This window comes from Lipotes vexillifer, unplaced genomic scaffold (genome assembly GCF_000442215.2).
Source record: "Lipotes vexillifer unplaced genomic scaffold, Lipotes_vexillifer_v1.1 scaffold942, whole genome shotgun sequence".
NCBI classification, from domain to species: domain Eukaryota; kingdom Metazoa; phylum Chordata; class Mammalia; order Artiodactyla; family Lipotidae; genus Lipotes; species Lipotes vexillifer.
In genome coordinates, this window is record NW_006798282.1 from 861,502 (window position 1) to 885,711 (window position 24,210).

At 50.2% G+C, this 24,210-nt stretch overlaps 1 protein-coding gene across 1 annotated transcript in view; it reads right to left on the bottom strand.

Moving 5' to 3' along the window:
• The window catches only part of CCDC12 (coiled-coil domain containing 12), a 55,167-nt gene that overhangs the window by 25,934 nt on the left and 5,023 nt on the right, over positions 1-24,210 (bottom strand). The gene's annotated exons all lie outside the window — the stretch shown is intronic.

The following is a 24,210-nucleotide window of genomic DNA, read 5'->3' on the forward strand; positions in this document are numbered from 1 at the left end:
CTGCTGAATAATCAGTGTGAAAATTTCAGTTAAGAACTTAACTGATGGCGAACGATGAGGTTACCTCCCCTCCCCTCCCCCTGCCCCACCATTTCCCTTTTGTGGAAGGAGGGGGAAAACGTCTCCCCTGCCATAAAGCAGAACTCACAACCACCAGGACTTCCTCACCACGCTAGACTCACAGCTGAAACAAGAGCAAGTGAATCCCAACGGCAAATGACAAGGTCCCTGAAGCTCCCCTGCCCTGGTATGGGACAGCCTCACATGGCACTGCGGGGGGAGCTGGCCTGGAGCCCCCTCCCTATCGCATCACAGGGGACAGCCAGAGTCACCAGGCACGGGGAATGGGGGGCCCAGACGATCAGTTGTGGGGAATGGAAGAGCCACCCGGAAGCTCAGGTCCTGAGGACACGCCGCTGGTGTCTGACCCTCTTCAGATCCGGGCTGAAGAGCAAACAGGCCTCCCCCTTGCACCTGAACTCTGGCTGGTGGGCGGGATTCTGAGGCGGAGTCCCGAAGGGAGGTCCCAGGGAGCCTATCTCCTGTGTGTTCACCATCCCTGGATCCAGTGGAAGCAGCAAGCAAGGGCCTGAAAACCCCAGTGAATGGCCCCTGAAATGACACCCTTCCACACGCCCCACACACACCTGTGCCTGTTCACACCGATGCTGGGTGCCCCCAAGTGGTTCTCCAACAGCCACCAACAGGACAACGTCAGGGCTCCTGTTACCAACATCACACGGCTGTCTTATTAAAAGCCTGGGACCGACTAACATGAGCAGCTCTTCTCCACGGGGACAGGTGTCACAGCAGCCCCAGTCCGTGCCTGAACAACAGATTTTGGAAACTTAACTGTCTTAGGAGACTTCACGCACAGTGAAGTTGATCTTGCTGACATGGCTGCTGCCTGCAGACATTTAAATGAGCCCCTGAATTCCTCCCAAAGGGCAGGTCTGCTTTTCCTTCAGAAAAATCTCAGCCCAGCCAACTCCCAAGTCCATGTGCCTGCCACATTGCTTCATTTCTTCATTCGAATGTTTACAGAGTGCCTCTGGGTCTTCATCTGGCAGACAAAAAGGTGACTAAGATGTGATTGCTGTCCTCAGGGACTTGAGGGGCAGGTGAACGGGGAAGCAGACAGGTGAACGGAGAGTCCCCACACAGCGAGGCCGTGAATTCCTGGGTGCCAGGGGAATGCAGAGTGACTAACAGCTGAGGGGAAGACAAAGCCTCAGCTCACCTGGAGGAACCCTCAAGGCAGAGCGGGCATGGCAGGGAGCGGCGGAGTTACTGGAAGGAGTGGGTGTACTGAGGCTGGGCCTTGTGTCCATGGAGAGGGCAGAGACCCCCAAGGTGCACCTGGAGGAGGGACCCAGCTTAGGAAGGCCTGCCCCATGGGCTACAGACTTTATCCCATGAGCACTGAGAAGCCAGTGAAAGGACAGGCAAGGAGGTGGCAAAAATGTGCTGAGAGTGTTATTTATAAAGAACATTCAGAAAGGGCCAGAAAGTGCAGGGCTCACTGGTTGAGGCCACTGGAAAAACAAGCCACATATGGGTTCAAAAAGCCACCTCCTTACCCCAAGGATGGCAGATGGCAGCTGCCTCTGAGTCTGTCTGGAGGCATAGACTCTTCCAGCTGCACGGTACCATGCTGTGCTTGCAAAGCTGCCCACACTTCGCTCAGGCACACAGGGCCTCTTGTCCCCACAACTACCCTGGGATCAGGCGTTATCATCCCACCCGAACGACGAGGTTCGTAACAACTAAGGAAACTTACTCAACGGTTCACAGCTAATGAAAGACAGGTCAGCATTTAAACTGAAGTTTCTGATTGCATCATGCTTCCAAAACTCAAATAAATAGCCTCAAAGCTTGGGTGTGCTTTCTGCACAGTAGCCAGAGAAGTGTGACCATGTCCATTACCAAGTGAGAAAAGTAACAAAACCATAAACCGTTAGGGCTGCAAAGACCTCAGATATCATCCGGTACAACATGAACTAGATCCAGTGGCCCAGGGAGGGTGTTAGAAATCAAACTGACCAAATCAGAATCTTCCACGGTAAGACCCAGGAATCTGAATGTTTCAAGAGCCTGCCCACTCCCAGGTCAAGATTCTACCACATGGCCCGATTGAGGAGCTTCTGAGTCAGACCACATCCCTCCTCTCAAAGAGGCTGACCCACGGGAGGAAGTGACCTGTATGATGCTACCCCAAGCTGCCTGAGTGCCTACTGTGGTCACCAGGGTGGGTGGGCTCTGGATCAGAGCAGGCAGGATGAGAAGAAACACAGAAATCTCTCATACAACATAGACATCCTGAGCACCACAAAAGACCCAAGTGAAGTACAGGACAAGAAGGGCAAGAGCTAGGGCTAAACTAGACCTCAGGTCTCTGGACTTCAATTTGACTGGTATGTTGTCTATTTTATCATGTTGCCTGGAGCCATGGAGGAAGGTGACTGGAACTTCAATTCCCAAGTCATTCTATGGGCTGCCCAATGCCCACGCCCCTCCCTTACTTGGGAAGGCTCCACGTGGAGCCTTGAGGGAGGAAGGGCCAGCTGCAGCCTATAAAGTGCCCCCCACTCACTGTCCCAGCTGCGGGGAGGCGCCAGCAGCACAGACTTCTCTCTGGCGGCATTGGTAGCAGAGCAAGCTGCAGTGTCTAGTACTTGAGAGCAAGCCATTTTCCTGTGAAATGCTGGGCTTCTTTCTGACTGCGAACCTCCAAGGTAGGCTCTCTCTTTTTTCAAAAATGAACAAACAAACCAGTCAGAATAGATTTCTGTTGCTTGCAACTAAGTACTCTAGCTTCCTGTGACCACTTACAGCAATAGCCTAACAATAATTATGGGCATCACTTTAAGCATTCCAAGTTTCTTAAATTCCCTGACTCATCTGATCCACAGGGAGACCCTGGATGCAAGCAAGGCAAAGGTTCTGATGCCTAGCTTGCAAATGGAGAAGCTGGGCTCAGGATGTAAAGTGTTCTGTGGACTTGGTCCCAGCATTCCCCCAAGTCCAACACAAAGGCCAATGGGTGATGCAGGCAAGCCAAGGCGCTCACCTGGCCTGGGGTTCCTCTCACCATCCTTCCATCCCAAGCTGGAGCTGAGCTTGAAATGCGCAGGGTCCCAACGTTGGCACCCCAGTTCAAAAACCAAATTCTTTACAAGTCAATTCCCAGGCAAGTCAGCGGTTTACAGAGCAACAAAGTGCGCTGAAGCTCCTAGGAGACTAGAAGCTGTTTTAACCTCTGATCAGCTGCTTCTCAGAGTGTCACAGTCTGAGAAGTAAAGGTAAGACAGCTGTCTCCTTGCTGGTGTGATCTCCAAGTGATAAAATCCTCATTAAACCAAATTTAAACTACAAGCCAGAATTGGCACATTTATTTGTTGCGGAAAATATCGCTTAAACAAGGTCTTTCGGTCTTCACCTACACATATTTCCTCTGGAAGCAAAGCCTTTTTTTCTTTTGAACCACGTGCTGGGCTGAAAGGTTGAGAAGGCAGAAGCACACAAGGAAGCTGTTCTGTGGGACTACGCTGAGTTCTTGAGCTTCTCAGAGCTGCACTCTCCAAAACTGCAGAGGGGCGTTAAATGAGGGAGTGTATGTGATGTGTGCAGCTCTGTGCTATGGCCGCACTGAGAAGTCCTCGATCAGTAGGCGCCAACACGGTGATGACTGAAAGTGGGGCCGGACGCTCTCACCTGCACCGTCCGTGTGAGGCCCCGAAATTCTACCGCCCAAGTGAGGCCTGCTCCCCCCACCCCATCCCTGAAAGGGGTCATATGACAGATCCCCACACGCGTGCCTCTCCCCTCCTCTCACTTCATCTAGAGGAGGACTGAACCCTTGCCCTTGAGCTGACCTCAGTTTAGAAGGGCAGATCCATCACATGTGCAGAGGACATGAGTCCAGGCCAGGAAAGCTAGCCACAGTGGGACGGTGAACTGAGGCAGGAGCTTCCCCTCAAAGTCAGACACCTCCACACGTGCCAGTTCTGCTCTGGCCCCTCACCTTCTCCCAGGCCTCCAGACTGCCTTCCACTCAATCCCTCCTCAAGTGTTTTCTCAGCACCTCTGCTGGGTCAGTTATGCTGCCTGGGGCACAAAACCAACCAATAAGACACAGCGGGGAAAGCAATTCACACTGGGCTCAGGACTCCCTCCTCCATGCAGCCCACGCCCTGCTGCAAGCCCTCCCTCCAGGAGGCTCACAGCTCTCTCAGACACCCCTCCTGTCCCTCCGCAATGCACAGCAGTACGCAGTATTATAACTGGTGTGCGCGGGTCTGTCACCCCACTGGGCCCAGCCTCACTGATATCGGTCCCCAAGCTCTTCACAAGCCAGCACACAGCTGGCGCTCCTCAATAAGAGTAAGGACAGCGGTTGCAAAGAAGGGCTTGGAAACTTACGCCTCGCCCCAAAGAGCCCAGGCCTCAAGCCCCACTCTCTAAGGAGTCATGGACTCCTGGACCCGGGGCAGGAAAGTCCTGCTCTCACCAAAGGACTGCCTCTCCCAGCTATCAAACACACAGGTGCTTCTCCTTTAGTATTCAAACTGCCCTGCCAGAACCGGAGTGTGGCCCCGCCCTGAACACAGGGTGTCGGGGGAGAGGGAGTGCCATCCTTGAAAGGACAAATGTTTTCTGCTCCAGCCATTCACATTTTCTCTAAACAGAGCAGCTCTTGAGAGCCCTGAATCAAAACAGCCCTGGAGTGTGGATTTTACTGGCCACGGGGCCTCATTACCACAGCAACTGTTTTTCCTCTTGGAATTCTTTCAAGAGTACAAGCTGTTGCTTCCCTCAAAAACAAAACCGGGGAGAAGCCAGGGCACCGAGGAGTAAGGGAAAGCCCTGAAAGAAGGAGGGCCAGACGTGACCAAGCCACAGCAAGCTCTGCCTTGGGGTCTCCCAGATCTCTGCAATGGCTTAGCAACTAGAAATGGTGAGTCCCTCCCAGCTGTTTAGGGTTGTATGTGTTGGGGGGTGGAGAGGAGACAGTGTTGAGGGTGTGGGGTATGGTTCATGTGTGTGTTTTGGGGAGTTATGGGATGTGCAGAGGTGTGGGATGGAGGTACTGAGGGTTGAGAATGCAGTGACAGTGGGTGTAGTCTGGCGGGTTGCTGTGTGGGGTACGTGGGGAGGGGCTGGGGAAGTGTGAGGAGGTGTGGGATACGATGATGTAAGGGAGTGAGCGGGGGTTGGAGGGTGTGTGGGGGGTTGCTTCCCTGGTGGCACCGTGGTTGAGAATCCGCCTGCTGATGCAGGGGACATGGGTTCGAGCCCTGGTCCTGGAAGATCCCACATGCCGCAGAGCAACTAAGCCCATGAGCCACAACTACTGAAGCCCGCAAGCCTAGAGCCCATGAGCCACAACAAGAGAAGCCACCACAATGAGAAGCCTGCACACCACAACGAAGAATAGCCCCTGCTCACAACTACAGAAAGACAGTGCACAGCAATGAAGACCCAATGCAGCCAAAAATAAATAAGTTAAAAAAAAAAAAAAACGAACACGGGGGCAAGTTGGGGAGGGATAAATGGGGAGATTGGGATTGACAAATACACGTTAATATATATAAAATAGTTAACTAAGGAGAACCTACTGTATAGCACAGGGAACTCTACTCAATACTCTGTTATGGCCTACCTGGGAAAAGAATCTAAAAAAGAGTGGACATATGTATATGTATAACTGATCAGTTATATGTATAACTGATTCACTTTGCTGTACACCTGAAACTAACACATCATTGTAAGTCAATTATACTCCAATAAAAATTTTAAAAATAATAATAAAGAACACAAATTGCATTTCAATTCTGTATTACAATACTTAGTACTATGGAGCAACCACATCCCGGTCCAAGTGTTAGCAGGAGTGAATTTAAAACATACAGTCCGGGGCTTCCCTGGTGGCGCGGTGGTTGAGAGTCCACCTGCTGATGCAGGGGACACGGGTTGGTGCCCCGGTCCGGGAGGATCCCGCGTGCCGCAGAGCGGCTGGGCCCGTGAGCCATGGCCGCTGAGCCTGCGCGTCCGGAGCCTGTGCTCCGCCACGGGAGAGGCCACGGCAGGGAGAGGCCCGCGGGCCGCCAAAAAAAAAAAAAAAGAGAAGGAAGCGGGCTGCCCTGGTGGCGCAGTGGTTGAGAGTCCACCTGCTGATGCAGGGGACACGGGTTCGTGCCCCGGTCCGGGAGGATCCCGCGTGCCGCAGAGCGGCTGGGCCCGTGAGCCATGGCCGCTGAGCCTGCGCGTCCGGAGCCTGTGCTCCGCCACGGGAGAGGCCACGGCAGGGAGAGGCCCGCGGGCCGCCAAAAAAAAAAAAAAAGAGAAGGAAGCGGGCTGCCCTGGTGGCGCAGTGGTTGAGAGTCCACCTGCTGATGCAGGGGACACGGGTTCGTGCCCCGGTCCGGGAGGATCCCGCGTGCCGCAGAGCGGCTGGGCCCGTGAGCCATGGCCGCTGAGCCTGCGCGTCCGGAGCCTGTGCTCCGCCACGGGAGAGGCCACGGCAGGGAGAGGCCCGCGGGCCGCCAAAAAAAAAAAAAAAGAGAAGGAAGCGGGCTGCCCTGGTGGCGCAGTGGTTGAGAGTCCACCTGCTGATGCAGGGGACACGGGTTCGTGCCCCGGTCCGGGAGGATCCCGCGTGCCGCAGAGCGGCTGGGCCCGTGAGCCATGGCCGCTGAGCCTGCGCGTCCGGAGCCTGTGCTCCGCCACGGGAGAGGCCACGGCAGGGAGAGGCCCGCGGGCCGCCAAAAAAAAAAAAAAAGAGAAGGAAGCGGGCTGCCCTGGTGGCGCAGTGGTTGAGAGTCCACCTGCTGATGCAGGGGACACGGGTTCGTGCCCCGGTCCGGGAGGATCCCGCGTGCCGCAGAGCGGCTGGGCCCGTGAGCCATGGCCGCTGAGCCTGCGCGTCCGGAGCCTGTGCTCCGCCACGGGAGAGGCCACGGCAGGGAGAGGCCCGCGGGCCGCCAAAAAAAAAAAAAAAGAGAAGGAAGCGGGCTGCCCTGGTGGCGCAGTGGTTGAGAGTCCACCTGCTGATGCAGGGGACACGGGTTCGTGCCCCGGTCCGGGAGGATCCCGCGTGCCGCAGAGCGGCTGGGCCCGTGAGCCATGGCCGCTGAGCCTGCGCGTCCGGAGCCTGTGCTCCGCCACGGGAGAGGCCACGGCAGGGAGAGGCCCGCGGGCCGCCAAAAAAAAAAAAAAAGAGAAGGAAGCGGGCTGCCCTGGTGGCGCAGTGGTTGAGAGTCCACCTGCTGATGCAGGGGACACGGGTTCGTGCCCCGGTCCGGGAGGATCCCGCGTGCCGCAGAGCGGCTGGGCCCGTGAGCCATGGCCGCTGAGCCTGCGCGTCCGGAGCCTGTGCTCCGCCACGGGAGAGGCCACGGCAGGGAGAGGCCCGCGGGCCGCCAAAAAAAAAAAAAAAGAGAAGGAAGCGGGCTGCCCTGGTGGCGCAGTGGTTGAGAGTCCACCTGCTGATGCAGGGGACACGGGTTCGTGCCCCGGTCCGGGAGGATCCCGCGTGCCGCAGAGCGGCTGGGCCCGTGAGCCATGGCCGCTGAGCCTGCGCGTCCGGAGCCTGTGCTCCGCCACGGGAGAGGCCACGGCAGGGAGAGGCCCGCGGGCCGCCAAAAAAAAAAAAAAAGAGAAGGAAGCGGGCTGCCCTGGTGGCGCAGTGGTTGAGAGTCCACCTGCTGATGCAGGGGACACGGGTTCGTGCCCCGGTCCGGGAGGATCCCGCGTGCCGCAGAGCGGCTGGGCCCGTGAGCCATGGCCGCTGAGCCTGCGCGTCCGGAGCCTGTGCTCCGCCACGGGAGAGGCCACGGCAGGGAGAGGCCCGCGGGCCGCCAAAAAAAAAAAAAAAGAGAAGGAAGCGGGCTGCCCTGGTGGCGCAGTGGTTGAGAGTCCACCTGCTGATGCAGGGGACACGGGTTCGTGCCCCGGTCCGGGAGGATCCCGCGTGCCGCAGAGCGGCTGGGCCCGTGAGCCATGGCCGCTGAGCCTGCGCGTCCGGAGCCTGTGCTCCGCCACGGGAGAGGCCACGGCAGGGAGAGGCCCGCGGGCCGCCAAAAAAAAAAAAAAAGAGAAGGAAGCGGGCTGCCCTGGTGGCGCAGTGGTTGAGAGTCCACCTGCTGATGCAGGGGACACGGGTTCGTGCCCCGGTCCGGGAGGATCCCGCGTGCCGCAGAGCGGCTGGGCCCGTGAGCCATGGCCGCTGAGCCTGCGCGTCCGGAGCCTGTGCTCCGCCACGGGAGAGGCCACGGCAGGGAGAGGCCCGCGGGCCGCCAAAAAAAAAAAAAAAGAGAAGGAAGCGGGCTGCCCTGGTGGCGCAGTGGTTGAGAGTCCACCTGCTGATGCAGGGGACACGGGTTCGTGCCCCGGTCCGGGAGGATCCCGCGTGCCGCAGAGCGGCTGGGCCCGTGAGCCATGGCCGCTGAGCCTGCGCGTCCGGAGCCTGTGCTCCGCCACGGGAGAGGCCACGGCAGGGAGAGGCCCGCGGGCCGCCAAAAAAAAAAAAAAAGAGAAGGAAGCGGGCTGCCCTGGTGGCGCAGTGGTTGAGAGTCCACCTGCTGATGCAGGGGACACGGGTTCGTGCCCCGGTCCGGGAGGATCCCGCGTGCCGCAGAGCGGCTGGGCCCGTGAGCCATGGCCGCTGAGCCTGCGCGTCCGGAGCCTGTGCTCCGCCACGGGAGAGGCCACGGCAGGGAGAGGCCCGCGGGCCGCCAAAAAAAAAAAAAAAGAGAAGGAAGCGGGCTGCCCTGGTGGCGCAGTGGTTGAGAGTCCACCTGCTGATGCAGGGGACACGGGTTCGTGCCCCGGTCCGGGAGGATCCCGCGTGCCGCAGAGCGGCTGGGCCCGTGAGCCATGGCCGCTGAGCCTGCGCGTCCGGAGCCTGTGCTCCGCCACGGGAGAGGCCACGGCAGGGAGAGGCCCGCGGGCCGCCAAAAAAAAAAAAAAAGAGAAGGAAGCGGGCTGCCCTGGTGGCGCAGTGGTTGAGAGTCCACCTGCTGATGCAGGGGACACGGGTTCGTGCCCCGGTCCGGGAGGATCCCGCGTGCCGCAGAGCGGCTGGGCCCGTGAGCCATGGCCGCTGAGCCTGCGCGTCCGGAGCCTGTGCTCCGCCACGGGAGAGGCCACGGCAGGGAGAGGCCCGCGGGCCGCCAAAAAAAAAAAAAACCAACAACAACAACAAAAAAAACATACAGCCCGAGTTTGAAACAGCTGACCTAGAAGCAATTGTTCTAGGAAACTCATATTTCTAGTCAGAACACCCCAGTCAGTTGGTCCAGAACATGGAGAGAGTAGATGGCAAGTCCAAGCAGCTTCGGGGAGCCAGGCTCAGCAGGTCCCTGCCCTCTGTGTGAGTCCGTGGTCTGGTGCACAAAGCCAAGGGGCTCAGAGTCATGGGACAAAGAACGCCCAGGACAACTGCCAATGGCATGAAATATCTAAATGCTTTGTTAAAATAAGTTTGAGTTGTCCCTGCCCCAAGGATCTGCCTGTCTACTGAGGGGCTGGCATGAACTGGAACTCAGTATCATTAAAAAAAAAAAGAAAATTAGTTACTACTATTATTATTATAGTAACTACAACTATTATCAAGATGTGGGAGGTTAGCAGTACGGCTTATCAAGGACACTGCATGCCAACCATTCACAAGGAAACAGTCTTCTTTCTAAAAAAACAAATGCCAAATAATAAGTAGTGCTGAGTCACTGATATCCATATGGAGGAAAAATCTTGACCTCTACCTCACACCATGTAAAAATAAATAAATTCCAGATGGACTGGCAATCTAAAGGTGAAAGGTAAAACAGTAGAACTTTTAGAATGTTACATAAGAGAATATCATCATGACCCAGAGTATGCAACCATATTCTTAAGTAGGCCATAGAAGGTCTTAGGGGGAAAAATTGATAATCTGGCCTACATTAAATGAAGAACTTCTGTTCATCAAAGAATGCAATTAAAAGCAAGAAAAGTGAAGGCCCAGAGGTGGTAGAAGAGACAGTTGCAGCACACGTACAGAACAAAGGACTCACCCAGGACTGGAATAAAAAACTCTTAAAAATCAACAGGAAAAAGTATCAGGCAATCCAATAAAAGGCCTGAACAGGTACTTCATGTAAACATATGAAAAGATACAGAATTCTATTAGTTAGGAAGAAAATGCAAATTTAAACCACAAAGGTGCTAGAGAGAACTCTCATATACACCACTGGTGGGAGTGTAAAATGGTACAGGCGTTTTGGAAAACTGTTAGGCAGTATCTACCCTATATATGCCCTATGACCTAGCAATTCTACTCACAGGCATACACCCAGCAGACATATGTACATAGATTCACCAAGACATACACAAGATTGGGTATAGCAGCATAATCCATAATAGCCCCACCCTGAAAATCTAGAGTGGAATGGATAAAATGCGGTGTATGCAAACAATGGAATACTGTACAGCAATAAGAATGAAGCCACACTCAATAAAATAGCCCACACACGTAATGATGAATGAAAGAAGCCAGATACAAGAGTATGTGCTGTATGATCCATTTACATAAGGTTCAAAAGTAAGAAAAGCCACTCTGGTGTTAAAAGTCCCAAGGGATTGATTACTCTTGAGATGTAAGCACCTGGGTGGGGGCAGGAGGGGGATTATGGAATGCTGCCACGTTTCTTGATCTGAGTTACTGATTACATGGGTGTATTCACTTAGTGAAAATAACGGAGCTGATTTGTGTACTTTTCTTTATGTATAATATACTTCAATTAAGAGTTGTTTTTTTTAAATTTTTAGTGCCATTTCATTGTTGTTAAAACAGAAAAACTGACATCCATTTAGAAACCAAAAATAAATCATTAAAACCTAAAGCGGGGACTAATTCTGTCTAGATGACAGTAAGAAGTAAGTTCTCCAAAGAGAAGAATATCTCGGGGCCCCCAAGCTCACCAAGAAGACAGCTACCTGGACATCAAGAGGGAAGCACACTCCCTCACACCCTCCTGTCTCTAGGAGACAAGCGAATACAACTGAGGGATTCACCATCAAGGTCACACAAATTCTTTTGTTGCAAAAGCTAACAGAAAGATTACACACCAGCTTGAATTTCAAGATTCCTTTGCTTTCCAATTCCTGTCCCCCCTCAGTGGGGCCTTGAGAACACCTGTTTACATCTTGTAATGCCACAGAAGTCACCCGAAAGGGAAACTGAGGCCTGAATAACTGTGTCAGTGCAGTGGAGGAGCAAGAAAGAGGGATCTTGTCTTCTGGCTTCCTGTCCAGGGTCCCTTCTGCTACATGAGGCTGCGTCAGCCACCGCAGGTGAGCTAAACCGTAAAGGAGCCAGACAGCTGTGCATCTACCTCGGGAAGCCCTACCCTCCCGGGAAACTTAAAAAGAGGTTCACCCTTTGCCCAGCTCAGTAGCTTCTCCCCACATTAGCAGAGCAAGCTGAGGGAAGGTCTCGTTCTCTTCCCTGCAGCCCATGGCAAAGCCCCTCCCTGCACAGCTCCAAGGGGGAGGCTGCACCAGTTCCACCCCATCGGGAGGGCTCCAAGGGACTCAGCCATGAGGTGGTAGGCTCCTCTGTGCCCATCTCCAGGGGGGGCAGTCCTGTGTGACGTTGTACAGTCCCTGACTGTAAAGGGGTCCTCACTGGGGGTAGAACAAGAGTACAGCAGAAATAAACGCACATACACACTTCTCATTTCTCAACACCTTTCTGCACCGACCACCCCACTTCATCTTCATCCTGGAGGGCCGGGGTTACCGTGGCCGGCTGAAAAAGTGTAAGCTCAGGAACACGAGGAGATTTACCTATCGGTCTCACAGTTAGCAGAGTAGCAGGCAAGGCGGCAAATGCAATCTGCCTAGGCAACCCTGGTGCAGGGAACCTCAGAGAAGCCACCAGCCTGACTCAGAGGCAGCACTCATTTCAAATGGAGGCAGCCCTCAGGGCCTGCCCACCCACAGGGATGGGTAAGGGCAAAAGAGAAGGAAGCGGGCTTCCCTGGTGGCGCAGTGGTTGAGAGTCTGCCTGCCGATGCAGGGGACACGGGTTCGAGCCTGCGCTCCGCAACGGGAGAGGCCACAACGGGGAGGGGCCCCGCGACCCAAAAAAAAAAAAAAAAAAAAAAAAAAAAAAAAAAAGAGAAGGAAGCAGGAAGGCCGCCTGCTCCACAACACTGGGCCAGCCCAGAGAGCCAAGCCACAGGGGCACTGCCTCAGCCTGTGCTACCTCTCCTGAGAGACCAGTGAGTCTTACCGCTGGGGTCCGGTGAGGCCTTGCTACAGTGGAAAGGAGGCCCAATTCACAGTGAGGCTGTGGTTGCCATGCTGCACCCCTATCCAGCCGACCTGGACCCCACTGGCACCCTCCCCTCCCACACACACTTCCCTAAAACAGCTGGACCGAGCTCGCCTGCCACCTTGTCCTGCCCAAAGCCATCCCAGTCCTCACCTGGCTTCCCCCAGCCCCACTGCCCCCTCCCTCTAAGTTCCCTCCGCCAACTCCTCTGAAACGCCCACAGGGCGAGCCTCAGGGCACTGGTGGTGCCCCCAGTTCTCCCCCTTTGCTGTCTAGGTTCTGAACCCAGGGGTCCTCATCTAGACCCACAGCTTCAAATCCTACTACACAAGCACCTCTCAGCAGTCCAGATGCCCGCCTGCCAGTCTCTGCACTGAGATGTCTAATAGTCGTCTCAGGCCTAAAGTGACCTAAACTGGACTCCTGATTTCCCCTTCAAGACCACTGTCCCCTGGACTTATCTCAGGAACAGGCCCCGCCATCCACTCAGATCACTCACCCCACAGCCCATCTGTCAGGACGTCCCGGAACCCTGTCCGAGGGCCACTGCCTCACACCTGGGCTAATGCAGCAGCCTCCTACCGCCACACACTGTCAGGGCAGGGCACTGGTGCTCGCTCAGGCCTCCAGTGGCTCCCCTCAGAGGGAGGCTCCAGCCCCTGCGGCCCCAGCCTCCCAGGGCCTCTCCACTCTCATGCCCACCCTACGCCCCCAACCTCTGACTCTACTCCTGCCACACAGGGATTCTTTCTGCCACTGAAACAAGCCAAGCTCCACCTGCTCTTCCCTAGATCTTGGCATCCCATCCCTCCCCCACCTCACTCCTACCCGCTCTATCTCAAATCTCCCACTCAGAGAGATCTTCCCAACCGAAGGCAGCTGTGCAGCGTGCGTGACACCCCCATCCTAGCCCTCACAAGTTATCTTCCCTGTTTACGTGTACTTTACTAACCACCCACTCCTCCCATGGAAGCCCCTGGAGGCAGGGAGGCAGTCTTATTCACAGGCTGGATCCCCAGGGCCTGGCACACAGCTGGTGCTCAATAATACTTGTTTGGTAGCTGGCTGCAGAGTTCCTGCAGTCAGAAAGGGCAGCTAATGCTCCAGGGAAAGGAGATGTTCTACTTCCTTTTGTCAAGGGAGAATGTCAGGGGAGTGATCAGAGATTTCCAGAAAAATGCTGTATCAGAATCATCTGGGGAACTTTAAAAATGCTTTGATTCTAAGATCCTGAAAGGAGGTTTGGGATGGGGCCAGAGAAGAGATTGCAAATTGTCTCCCCAGGTGATCCTGATGTACTGGTAGGTCTGAGGACCTCTGACTGAACCAACATCTTTATTTTACAAATGAACAAGTCAGGGCCCTCCAAGGGGATGACTGAATCCAAAGTTTCAACACTGGTTCATCAACAGGTATCTGTGTTGGGAGCCCAAACCTCCCACCCACAAGGTTCTCTCTCTCACTGGCTCTAAGACCTTAGGGTCTGAGCAGAGGTGGGGAAGAGGTCAGTCCTTAAGATGAATGGGAACTGCAAACCTCGTCAAGGTTGCAGCTCTGCAAATCCACTTTGTTAATCTAACACTTGGCACTAAAAATGAATTCCACCTTCAAGGAATTAGGGCTAGGCTGAGTAAAGCCAGGGTACCAGGAGGATGTCCTCTTTGCTTCCATTGGAAACAGAGCGGGCTCCACCCACTGTCACTCAGCAGAGAGGGCTGGAGGACCGCTTGACTTCCCTGCTTCCAAGAGGGCAGAGGATAAAGGACAGACACTCATGTTTATAAAAGGCCCATGGGCAAGATCTTGAGCTGGACACTTCTTGGACCTCTTTCTCTGGGCTCCTAGCTACTGAAGAGATCAGAAGCCATGTCTAGGATAGGGAGGCTCAGAGTTTTGAAGATCTGCTTCTATCCCAAAGATGTGATGAATGGAGCTGAGATCTGAACCACATTACCTGGCTCCAAAGCAGATGCTCTCTGCTATGCCAGGCAGCCCCCACCAGGCAGCCTGATGGCAATTTCTGTGTGTGATGGGAAGGAGACCCCTTCCTGGGGGCCGCTTGTTCCCAAGCACCTGGGGTTGAGGAGTGGAGAGGGATACAGGGCCTAAGGGACCACCCAGGATTGGCAACACGGCAAAGCACAGGCACGAGAGGTCCCTTCAGCCTCAGGTTTCCTTGTCTATTAAATAGGGAGAAAGCAACACCTACCTCAAAGGGCTGCTTTGGGGACTGAACAAGTCACGAGATCCTGTCACAAACGGCCGTGTAAATGTTGTGACTGCCAACCTGCAAGAGGCAGTCACCTCCTCAAGTGACTTAGCAATCAGGCTCTTGGGCATGGGGTGTGGCCACATGGGGTGGGGACAGAGACAACTTCCTGAGCGGTGATCAGGACATGGACATGTCAGACTCCCCCCAGCTCACTGGGCTCTCCTCCACCGCCCCCCTCACTGCCCTACTCTGCCCCCACCCCCCACTTGCTAGCCCTTCCCTCCAGCTCCCTCTTCTGCCCCTATCTGGCCAGGACCTTCCCCGGTGCACCAAAGTCAGAAAGTTTCAACGTGCTCCCTCTTTGCCTTGGCACTGCTCCCACTCTCCACATGCACGTTCCTTGAGTGTGAAGACCACAACCGTACTGCTGAATGGTCAGCATTTAACTGCACTGGATGCACACACAGAAGGTCAGGGATATGCATGTGCTGGAGACACCAGCCACGAAGACTGAAAACTTCAAAGCCCTCTGCCCCAACTCTAGGCCCCCCAAGACCTGGCTCTGTGGTGCAACGGGTAGCACATTGGACTTTTAGGCCCCCCAGGCTGATCTGATGGTCCCCTGGGTTTCCACCTGCCCTCTCCCTCTTAGCTCTCAATAAATGGGAGTTAGGTAGAGACACGGTCTCTTATGAGATGGACTAGAGGAAGCAGGTCCTCCAGAGATGCACTATCCTATAAGACAGCCATAAGTCAAGTGTAGCTGTTCAAATGTAAACTAATTAAAATGGAATAAAGTTAATGTCCTGTTAGCCACATCAAGGGCTCAAGAGCCACATGTGGCTTGTGGCTATGGTACTGGACAGCACAGATTATATGTAGAACACTGAACAGTGCTGCTCTGGTCTCTAGAGCCAGGTGAAAAACAGGAACTGCTGTTGAACCTGAAAGCTGACAGCCAGACCTTGGCCCCGAGATCACACCCAACCCCTGAGGGGCTGGCCAGGCCGACAACCAGTCTCCCTGTCTCAGGGCAGAAAGAGACAGCCCAATCCAGGCCAAATGTCGGTAGAGCCAACAGCCAAGGGGCAAGTGTTTGTGCCAAGTGAATCACCTTCAGAAGCCACCATTTGGCTGCTGAGGAAGAGGTCAGAAAAGAAAGTGGCCTCACAGTGCCCTGCTGGATGGCATGGTAGAGAGATGCCACAGAACTTCACCTACAGCCTTGAACTATTCACCTACTCACCCAGCCTGGAACTTCTGGATGAGCATCAAGAAATGAGGTTCAAATACTGCAGTACAGAAATATGTGCCCGGGCAAGCTGGCTGCCCTTGCAGCTGCAAGCCCTGGCTCCTGCAGAACTTGGCCACCAAAGCACCCAGCAGCACTTTCAGACCTCATCCCTGCCCCAATCCCTGCCAACTGCTTGCTGTCAAACCCTCTGGAGCATCCCCCACTCTCCCTTCTGTGCCCCTGAATGTTCCCATCTCTGAACTGCTCCCCTGGAACATTCCTCTCCAGCTACTTTAATACTCCCTTCCCCGTCCCATCCACCACAACTCAGCCCATGTTCCACTCTGCCTTCCCATGAAGCCTCCCTGGACCCAGCTTGGCTTTCCCAGGAAATGAACCCCAGGAGCACAGTCGAGCATCGTATGTGGTCTTTCCACCTGTCAACCTGGGTTGGCTGACCTACAGGATGCTGCTACAAGCAGGGCTGTCCCTGCATAAAAGCTCCCTCTAGCAGGGGGTCTTGCTTGGGCTGGAATCCAGGAGAGTCACTTATGTTCCATAACCTTGGGCACCTGAACCTCTTCTCGTCTTGCCCCCTCTCAAATCAGTTGCATCAGGTGGGCTAGCAAGGAAGCACTCTGTAAAACTGCTAAGCTGCACAACCATGATGGAGCTTTACTGCTGAATAACATACAGAAACTTCATGACTATAATTTTGAGTCCATCTGTCACAATCTCAGCACTGATTCCTCCACACTACACTAAATTATAAGTTTATAGTCTTGTGGGGGAAGAAAGGAGGATAACACCATGAGGAAAATCAACCTCATGCCCGAAACCCTGACGCCTCCTGCAAAACCACGTGCACAGAAGGTATCAATGAAAGACCTGCACAGAGTCTAGGGGGCCAGCAGGGAGCCACCCCATGGGGCAGACAGGTACTCTCCATCAACAGGGGTAGGATGAGGCAGCGCTCGACCCTGGAGTCTGTCCCACAGAGGCCTCGTCCTAACATCAGAAGACTGAACTAAAAGTGGGGCACCACTTCCTCCCTGAGGGAGGAGACCACTTGCTTCCTATCTGCCGGCAGTAGGCAGGCCGTACTTCCTCCGCACTCACAGGTCCCACAAGAAATAACTGCGGACTGAAAAATTAACTCAGACTTTAGACCCTTGACTGTCTTTTCGCCAGGCATCTATCCCAAAAGTAACGTCACTCAAGAACTGTGGAGATTACATATGTCACTAAAAACACAGGTAACAAAAGGTAAGAAAAGATAATTTGGACTTTATCAAGATTTTAAAAACTTTCGTGCATCAAAAGACACTACCGAGAGAGAAAAGACAACCCACAGAATGGGAAAAAATATTTGCAAATCCCATGCCTGATAATGGTTTAATATCCAGCGTATGTTAAAAAATCAACAACTCAACAACAGAAAGACAAGCCACCCAATTAAAAAATGGGCAAAGGGGCTTCCCTGGTGGCGCAGTGGTTGAGAGTCCGCCTGCCGATGCAGGGGACACGGGTTCGTGCCCCGGTCCGGGAGGATCCCGCGTGCCGCGGAGCGGCTGGGCCCGTGAGCCATGGCCGCTGAGCCTGCGCGTCCGGAGCCTGTGCTCCGCAACGGGAGAGGCCACAACAGTGAGAGGCCCGCGGACCCCAAAAAAAATAAATAAATAAATAAAATAAAGGGCAAAGGACATGAGTAGATATTTCTCCAGAGAACATATACAAATGGCAAATAAGCACATAGAAAGATACTCAACAGCAATAATCATTAGGGAAATGCAAATCAAAACCACAATAGTGGACTTCCCTGGTGGCGCAGTGGTTAAGAATCTGCCTGCCAATGTAGGGGACATGGGTTCGATCCCTGGTTCAGGAAGATCCCACATGCTACAGAGCAACTAAGCCCGTGCGCCACAACTACTGAGCCCGCATGCCACAACTACTGAAGGCTTCGAGCCTAGAGCCCATGCTCCGCAACAAGAAAAGCCACCACAATGAGAAGCCCATGCACCACAACGAAGAGTAGCCCCCGCTCGCCGCAACTAGAGAAAGCCCGCACACAGCAACGAAGACCCAAAGCAGACAAAAAATAAATAAATAAAAATTAAAAAAAAAAAACACGATAGTGAGATACCACTTCACACCTACTAGGAGAGCTATAATTATTTTTTTTTAAAGGAAAATCACAAGTGTTGGCAAGTATGTAGAGAAATTGGAACCCTCATGCATTGCAGGTAATAGTGGAAAATGTCACAGCTGCTCTGGCAAATAGTTTGGCAGTTTCTCAAAAAGTTAAACACAGAATTATAAGCAATTCCACTCCTTAGGTATATACCCAAAAGAACTGAAAACAGGGACTCAAACAAATACTTATACACCAAAACGTACACCAATACACCAATGACAGCATTAGTCACAACTGCCAAAAGGCGTCCATCAACAGATGACTGGATAAACAAAATGTGGTATGTACATATAATGGAATATTATTCAGTCTTAAAAAGGAATGAAACTCTGTTACATACTAGAATGGATGAACCTTGAAAACTTTTGCTAAGTGAAATAAGCCAAACACAAAAGAACAAAAATACTGCAAGATTCCATTTATATGAGGTATTTACATCAGGCAAATTCAGAGAGACAGAAAGTAGGTTAGAGGCTACAAGGCACCGGGGTAAGAGAGGAATAAGGAGTTATTGCTTAATGAGTGCAGAGTTTCTGTTTAGAGTGATGAAACGTTTTAGAAATAGTGGAGACGGTTGCACAACATTGTAAATATACTTAATGCCAATGAAAAATGGTTAAATGGCAAATTTCATGTCATATAGATTTTACCATAATAAAAAAAATACCAAAAAAAAAAAGAACTGTGGCAAATAAGGTTACACCCATCCTTGTCAGTGGGAAGAAGGGCCAGAATCAGGACTAATTGGGATCTTAATCAGTAGGGATTAAGGCATGTACATACGGGCAGCTTGGACTTAGAGCCTATACTCTTTTTTTTTTTTACTTTATTTTAAAATTTATTTATTTATTTTTGGCCACACCATGCGTCATACAGAATCTTAGTTCCCCAGCCAGGCATCAAACCTGTGCCCCCTGCAGTGGAAGCATGGATTCTTAACCACTGGACTGCTAGGGAAGTCCTGGGCCTGTACTCTTTTTCCACTATTGTTTTTTGGGGATGTAATTCATAAAACCTCAAGGAACCAGAAATTATGTAGGAAAGCTTCTCAACTTGCCCCCACCCTGCCTCTGAGAAACCAGCCCAAGTCAGTGCATAAAGAGAGCCACCACCTGTTCTCATGGTCCCTCCTAACCGCAGCACTCACCTGGGATACCTCCTCCTTATGTGACAAATAAAACCGCCTCCCATTTACTGGCCTTAGTGCTGCCACCTATAAATTAGCCCTCCTTCTTCCTTCTTCTCAAGGTTGTCATCAAGACCAGATAAGATAAGCCAGGCAGGCGGTATCATTAGCCATGTTAAATCTGAAAACACTGTTGCCTTTAATAAAGAAATTAAACTGCTAGAGCTACAGAGTAAAATAGGAGCACCATGTACTCCCCATCTCTCTTTCCTTTTCATAACACCATCTCCATCTAACACTAGATGTATTTTGCATGACCATCTGTGCCCCCAACTAAATGGAAGCTGCTTGGGGCACAGACTTTGTGCTTTGTTCACTGTGGTACCTCCAGTGCCTGAATCACTGGTGAACAGTAGGTGCTCAGTACACCTCTGCTGAAGGAATGGATTACTAGCTCTAATAACCCATTTTGAAACAAACCAAACAATATTTCATCACCTACTGCTAATGCACCATTGACACCACTGCATGGAAATCGAAGAGTCAACTAAAAATTCTAACTTCGCTTTCTAAGCAGGAAAAGGACTATACGAGTGGAAAAATCAGGAGCTCCTAGATACGCATGCCAAGAAAGGAAAAAGCTTCCAATGGAATCAAAATTGTGGCTTCACAGTAACTCTTGTTTCTTAAAATGAATGCAAGGAAACTCCAAAGGCCAGTGAGCTCTCAATTCCAAGAGGAAAGTCATGTGATTTCCAAATGTACATTTTTCAGAAATGAGTTCACAACCATGAGCTTTCTGAATTCAGAACTGTGACGATTAAACCAATTAAAGTAGTAATCAGTATGCCAACAAACTGGGTAACCTAGATGAAACGGGCAAATTCCTAGAAACACACGATGTAACTAAACTGACTCATGAAGAAATAAAAAATATGAATAGACCTATAATTAAAAAGACGACGGAATAAGTAACCAAAAAGCTCCCAGCAAAGAAAAGCCCAGGGCCAGATGGCTTTACTGGTGAATTCCACCAAACACTTAAAGAGTTAACACCAAACCTTCTAAAACTCTTCGAAAAAAATGAAGAGAAGGAAATACTTCCTAAATCATTCTATAAGATCAGCACTACCCTGATAGCAAAGCCAGACAAACTACAGATCAATATCCCTTATGAATACTGTTACAAAAATCTTTAACAAAATACTAGCAAACTGAATTTAGCAGCATATTAAAAGGTTTATACACCATGACTAAGTGGAATTTACTCATGAAATGCAAGGATGGTTCAACTTACAAAATTAATCAACATAATACAATAATAAAATGTAGGAAAAAAACCACACAAGCATCTCAATTGATTAAGAAAAAGCATTTGATGAAATCCAATTCCCCTTCATGATAAAAACACTCAACACTAGAAACAGAAGGAAACTTCCTCAACGTGATAAAGACCATATATGAAAAACCCATAGTGAACCTCACACTCAATGGTGAGAGACTGAATACTCTTCCCCTAAGGTCAGGAACAAAACAAGATGCCTGCTTTCAACACTTCTATTCAATATGGTACTGAAAGTTCCAGCCAGAGCAATTAGGCAAGAAAATAAATAAAAGGCATCCAAATTGAAAGAGAAGTAAAATTCTCTCTCTTCAATGATGACATGATCTTATACGCAGAAAACCCTAAAGAGTCCACCAAAAAACAAAACAAAAACAAAAAACAAAAAAACAAAACAAAACCAAAACCAAAAAAACCGTGTTGGAATAAATAATAAATTCAGCAAAGTTCCAGGATACAAAATCAATGAACAAAAATCAGCAGCATTTCTATATGCTGGCAATGAACAATCTGAAAAGGAAATTAAGAAAACAATCCCATTTACAACAACACTAAAAAGAATGAAATACTTTGGATTACGTTTACCAAGGAGGCTAAAGACTTGTACAATGTAAATTAAAGAGTATTGTTGAGAGAAATTAAAGACTTAAATAAACATAAAGACATCCCATGCTCATGAATTGGAAGACTTGATATTGTTAGGATGGCAATACTACCCAAAATGATCTACAGATTCAGTGCAATCCCTATCAAAATCTCAATGGTGTTCTTTGCACAAATAGAAAAATCTATCCTCAAATTCATATGGAATCTCAAGGAATCCCAAACAGTCAAAACAATCTTGAAAGAGAACTAAGTTGGAGGACTCATTCTTCCTGATTTCAAAACTTACTACAAAGCTACAGTAATCAAAACGATGTGATACTGGCATAAGGACAGACATACAGACCAATGGGACAGAATAGAGAGTCTAGAAACAAACCCTTGCATATATGGTTAAATGATTTTCAACAGGGGTACAAAGAACATTCAACAGAGAAAGGACAGTCTTTTCAACAAATGGTACCGGGAAAGCTGGATCTTCACATGCAAAAGAATATACTGGATCCTTATGTTATACCATATACAAATATTAACTTAGAACGGATCAAACACCTAAATGTAGGAGCTAAAACTATAAAACTCTTAGAAGAAAAACACAGGGGAAAAGCTTCATGATCTTGGATTTGATGATGGTTTATTAGGTATGATACCAAAAGCAGGATCAACAATAGAAAAAGATAAACTGAACTTCATTAAAATTTAAAACTTTGTGCATCAAAGGACATTATCAGGAAAGTAAAAAGACAACCTTGGGAATGGGAGAAAATATTTGCAAATCACCCATCTGATAAGGGGTTAATATCCAGAATACATTAAGAACTCCTACAATTCAACAACAACCACCAAAACCCAATTTAAAAATGGGCAAAGGATCGCATAGACATTTCTCCAAAGAAGATACACAAATGGCCATAGGCACATGAGAAGATGCTCAATATCACTACTCATCAAGGAAAGGCAAATCAAAACTACAACCACAATTACGATGTGTATAACCAATAAAACATAAAAAGAAAAGTGTTGGCAAGGGTGTGGAGAAGCTGGAACCCTTGTGCATTGCTGGTGGGAATGTAAAATGATGTGGCAGCTATGGAAAACACGGCGGTTCCTCAAAAAGTTAAACATAGAATTACTATATGATCCCAAAATTCCACTTCTGGATATATACACAAAAGAACTGAAAACAGGGACTCAAACAGATATTTGTATACCCACTACTTACAACAGCCAAAAGCTAGAAGCAACCCAAATGCCCACTAACAGATAAATGGATAAACAAAATGTGTTATATACAAACAATGGAATATTATTCAGGCTTAAAAAGGAATGAAATTCTGACACATGCTGCAACATGGCTGAACCCTGACAACATTACGCTGAATGAATAAGCCAGTCACAGAGAGGCAAGTAGTATACGAATCTCTTATACGAGATACTTAGAGTAGTCAAATGCAATGAGACAGAAAGAATGGTGGTTGCCAGGAACTGGGGAGAGAAGGGGGAAGGGGAGTTATTGTTTAATGGGTACAGAGTTTCCATTTGGGATGATAAAAAGTTCTGGAAATAGTGGTTTAATTATATAACATTGTGACTATCCTTAATGTCACTGATTTGTACACTTAAAATGGTAAATTTTGGGGCTTCCCTGGTGGCGCAGTGCTTGAGAGTCCGCCTGCCGATGCAGGAGACGCGGGTTCGTGCCCCGTTTCGGGAGGATCCCACATGCCGCGGAGCGGCTGGGCCCGTGAGCCATGGCCGCTGAGCCTGCGCGTCCGGAGCCTGTGCTCCGCAAATGGGAGAGGCCACAACAGTGAGAGGCCCGCATAACTCAAGAAAAAAAAAAAAAAAAAACAAGCATGAAATATGAAGCATCACAAATAAATTATGGTCAAACTTAGTTTCAATAATTCTGGGTGCCTAGCGATCTTCTAAGAGCCCAATGAAAACAAGGTTGAGTATGTTCCAGTTTTACAGTGTGTGTCTCCACCTACTGTATTTACTGGAAAGCAGCTGAAGCACTCCTTCTAATACTGCAGTGAGGTTTTCAAGCTGCGTCCTTGGACAACCTAAGCTCTGCATTGGACGCATGTATACATACGTGTCTGAAAGCACCACTAGAGGGCAGGCTAATGCTTAGTCCAGATGCAAAGCTGAGACTGGGCAACTGAGTCCTGAGGAAAAAAAGGAACGCACAAAAAAAAAAAAAAAAAAAATGGTAAATTTTATGTTATGTATATTCTACTACAATTTTTTAAAAAGTAAAGGAAAAAAAATAGGTCCATATTTTCGGCGCATTGAGAGAATCCGGCTTAAAAGGACAGTTTTCCTGATAGCCTGGGGCATCCTTCCCATTGTAAGGGGGCCTGAGGATGCCATTTTGTCCTTTGTATTCTGCTCTCAAACCCAATTCCATAATCTGGACCCTGAATCCAAGGAAACAGATCGGGATGACTAGCTACTGTTTGAAAGGCTGAGGTCTTGAGTATCCCTAGCCCAAGCAGTTTGCAGGGATAACGGAAAGAGCCGACAAATTGCCAACCAAAACAGAAGCCAATCCCGCTGGCTTTCACTTTCTATTACTTCCCCTTACACTTTCTCGCAGGACACCAGACAGCCATGCAGAAAGGAAGCGGGCCAAACCAACCTGCCTGATTTTTTTTTAGTTGGAAAATGGAGTCCCTGTTTCCCCCCATCCATTGCAGGTCTAGATATTTAATATCCTTTGTATTTTGTACAGTTGAGGACAAAGTTTTTGCCCACCCCAAAAGAGCAGAACGAACAACGTCCATCCTCTGTACTCTCTATACTCTCTAGGGCTCTTGCATACAGATAATCTAACAGATTATCCTGTTAGATCTCAAAATAACCCAGTGAGAATGAATGTTTAGGGGTTGTTATCCTCCACTGGAGACATAAAGAAACCGGAGCTCATGAGATGAAGCAATTAGTCCCAAATCCTACAACCCCAAGTGATAGGACCAGGATTCGTACAGAAATAGTGAACTTCAGAGTTCTCCTTCCTCTCGATTACTTCGGAAAGAACAACGAAGTAGAAATGGAATCAGACCATTTTGGTGTCAAACAAGACCAAGGAAAAATGCTTCCAAGTTTGGCAACTAATAGGACTAAATCCCCAAAGAAGAGCCTGGTAAAGAACTAAGCGCCCGCCTCTTTCCC